Source organism: Kryptolebias marmoratus, linkage group LG4 (genome assembly GCF_001649575.2).
Source record: "Kryptolebias marmoratus isolate JLee-2015 linkage group LG4, ASM164957v2, whole genome shotgun sequence".
NCBI classification, from domain to species: Eukaryota; Metazoa; Chordata; class Actinopteri; order Cyprinodontiformes; family Rivulidae; genus Kryptolebias; species Kryptolebias marmoratus.
The window spans coordinates 19583612-19587359 of NC_051433.1; the positions used below are offsets into that span (position 1 = coordinate 19583612).

Genomic DNA, 3748 nt, shown 5'->3' on the forward strand with positions numbered 1-3748 from the left:
GAGATGGTGACCTCAGGTTCGCTTTGTGCTGCTAACGGTGTTGCTTCTAAAATAATTACGTCAGGCACAAAAAAAGTTATGGCAGTTTCTTAACAGTAAATGGTGGTATAATAACCAGTAAACTGTTTGATGCAAATATCTATGTGTCACATATTTAGACTCATGGAATAATGTGAGTGAATAAATTAACTTTTCTCCTTTTGAGCTGCATTAAAACAGCAACAAACATCAAGATCTGTTTTGGAAATGTGCATGACAGATCCCAGTGCCCAACACTCAGTTTCTTCAGTAAATGCCATAATGGGGTTTATGCACTTATTTTTCTAATTAACTGTAATACCTTGTGACTCACAACTTTTAGTTTTGAACATAACTGTTTCAGAAGTTTGTTTTGTAAATTGCTGCATTATTCATTTATGTTGTCTCAGAGACTCCAATTATTAAACACATAATCTTTTAGGATTTAAGTTTCACAATATCCTAAATACTGAAGTACAGTGACTAAAAAGATAATTCAGTTTAATTTGATAATTTAACTTCTTTCAGGTCCTGAATTCTAAACACAGACATATAAGGTGCTTGACTAGTTAATTCTTCATTCTTTACTGTTCAGTGTCCTCAAAATAAGTTAATATGCAGCTAACTAAAAGATACAGAAATAAGGCTGTAAATCTTGATGTATTCACAAGAAATACATTCATATAATATAATATTAAACCACATTAAAACATATACTGAGTCCCGGCTGAACTATTGTCAGCTTACTTTTACAGCTTTTTCTTTAAAGTGAAAGAAAACTACTCAAAACTGACACGCAGCTTTGAGGTTGTTTTTTTTTTTTTTTTTCAAAAGTCTCTGCCAACTTACAAATGAAAGCTTAATATTTTACTTCACATTGAATAAAAATAAATTCCAACCATTCATTCTAATCTCAAAATGCACTGCAATTTACTGTCATTTTAACTCTCTTAAAGATCCAAATGTATTCATGCCCATTTAATTTTGACACCCTTTTAAAAACGTATTTGAGTTTTTATTTAAAGAATGCCTGAGATCTCTATGCCCCGATGTAATCTTATCTAATTTGTGTTTTTCTACTGTCTTTGCTGCTTTGACATCATCAAATCTAAAGAACACATATTCACATTTAAGTCTTGTCATGGTTAAAATATGAAAATGGCTCATTTATTGAACAAAATTTAAGGCTAAAAAAATCAAAAAGTATAAAGACCAAAAATACCAACTAAACTTGCCGGGTGATCAGTTGGTCCCTTTTTAATTGATCTAAATTTGGCTGAAATATTTCATTACAGATCAAAAGTTCCTCCGGATGCAAAACCTCCCTTCTGTCAGAGGAAATTTGAGCCCGTGTCAGCTGTTGATCAGAAAAAGCAGGAAACTCTGCAGGGAAAGAATTCTCGACAGCCTGAAACAGGACGAGAAGTGTTGTTTTATTACTCGAGGGGTAATAACAGTGAAGATAGCATCTATCAGCAGGGTGCTGAGGGGAGGCAGCAGATAAAGTGTGGAACACCTGAGCACAGATGATGCTTGACACTTCAGAGGGAAAGAGAGGCTTGGACCTCTGACAGAGTCAGTCACGTGACCCCCTCCCCCTCACCCCATCACATTGACAGCAGATGCACCTAGGGGAGACCAGAAATATCAAACGCACACTAAACTGAACAAAACCAGTTGATGTGTGTATGCCGGTGTACAGAGCGCATGTGTTAGAGAGCCTGCAGCACAGAAACACTGCTCCTACAAATGTAAAATACTTTTGACATTAATAGAGTGGTTTGTGAATTTTGCAGAGAGGGTATGTGACTGGGGTTGGTTATATACAGAACGTACACTGTTCTTTGTGTGTATGTGTATGTAGGTGTGTGTGTGTGCACCTAGTCAGCTCCCTGGGGCCCTCTCTCTGGGTGAGTCAGTCTAGTTGCTGTAATCACTCTGCTCACTAACCCTCCACTCCAAACCTGATTTGGCCAGATTGTTTCGTTTTCTGTTTCCTGGCGCCTGCCCCTCAATCCCTCCCTTTCTCTCCTTCCATTTCATATGCCTGCCCTCCATCTTCTTTTTCCTGTCCTCTTTCGTTCCATCGCTCTCTTTCTCCTTGTCTGAATCCCTCAAGCCTTTATGCTCCCTTCCACCATTCTTTCTCCCCTCCCTAGCTCCTTCCCTTTCGTGGTAATGGCAGCTGATTGATGGAGTTTGTTTTTCTTTAATTACACTGCAGGTGAGTGGCTAGGCCTGCTCATGCCAGTGAAGCAGAAACCCCAACTTGGTTAGGTTAGAAATTGGATTTCTCAAAGTGAAAACACTGTACAGGGGAAAGGTCTGTCTTTTATTACAGTTTGGTTACTTCTAGTTCTTAACGAACCCTTTTCCTCTTCATCTTACAAGCTCATTAGAGGTCTACTATACAGTATACAATTGCCACACAACCAACCATCTAGGAATTATAACAATGTAAATGTTTTTTTAACTTTATTTATTTATTTATTTATTTTCTTTTTATATCTACCTGTATTACATGTATTTACAGCTCAGTGTGAGCTATCACAGTCAGGAGACATTCTGTGAAGCTTTTGAGTGCTTAACAACAACAACAATAACAACAACTAAAGCCCTTTTTGACACAAATTAAACATTTTCACTCTGAAATCAGAATCACAAACATGTAGGGTTTTTGTTGCTTGAGATACAAATACATATTTCCTGGATTCACTTAACCTTTATTACTTACGCCCCATCTGCACTACCCCAGATATTTTTAACAATACAGATTGTTTGCTGCATTTGCGCCTCTGTCCACACAGAGCTTTTAGGTGACAAAAATAGATTTTTAAAAAACACTTTCCAAACTGGAATATTTTTTAAACTATGAATTCGATGTGTAAATTCAAGACACAGAGCTTAAAAAATAATGACATTTTTTTTAAGCTAAGCATGCATAAAGCGTCCATCCCCTCTTTTCACAGTTAAAAATGAATCCTGTAATGTCTGGTTTATGGGAGCTATCATGTTGCATTTTGGGAGTCAGAGTTTGCGCACTAGAGATGTGAGGCTGAAAGTCCTGCTCTCCCAAACAAATATTGATGTTTTATTTAGAAATCAACCAATTAAAACTAAAAGTAGTGTCTCACTGAGCTGTGACTGTTGGAGTCTCAAACTTGTGAGAAAATTGTAAGACAATACGTAAATTTTACACTGCAGTCTTGCTGAATTCTGAGTATTTATAACTGAACAACCAGCAAACTGTATGGCACTGTTTTGAGTGGCCAATTTATGAAAACACAGCATGTTTTTGTTTGCAGGAGTTGTAAGATTATATTCTAGGCTGTGCACATTATTTTGCTGCCCACCTCTGCCCACTTTGTATCCGCCTCAACCTGTTACCTTGCCAGCTGCCTGAACATTTATGATTTAATGAACATTTATTATTTAATTTTGTGGAGAGGCCATGGCTTGTTGGTCTAGTGGTATGATTCTTGCTTCGGGTGCAAGAGGTCCTGGGTTCAATTCCTGGACAAGCCCCCCCTATGTTATGACATGGCTCCTGCTTATGATATACAGAACAAAAGCTTTATTTAGTTGCCCTTAATGCAATGATCCCAAAACCCGCTCACTGACTGCCCAGTCCCTTTTTCACTAGTCAGGCACAAGTGATTGCAGATGCAACTCTTAATTGAGGTCTTGCATGAGACTCCCTCCTGGAGAGAGAGTTGCAAAACAGAATGCC

The 3748-nt window shown here is 37.8% G+C and overlaps 1 non-coding gene across 1 annotated transcript; it reads left to right on the forward strand.

The window, feature by feature from the left end:
* Positions 1-3471: 3471 nt before the first annotated feature.
* On the forward strand, positions 3472-3543 carry trnap-cgg. The gene has a single exon. It is a non-coding gene; the product is annotated as a tRNA-Pro (tRNA).
* The last annotated feature ends 205 nt before the right edge of the window (positions 3544-3748 follow it).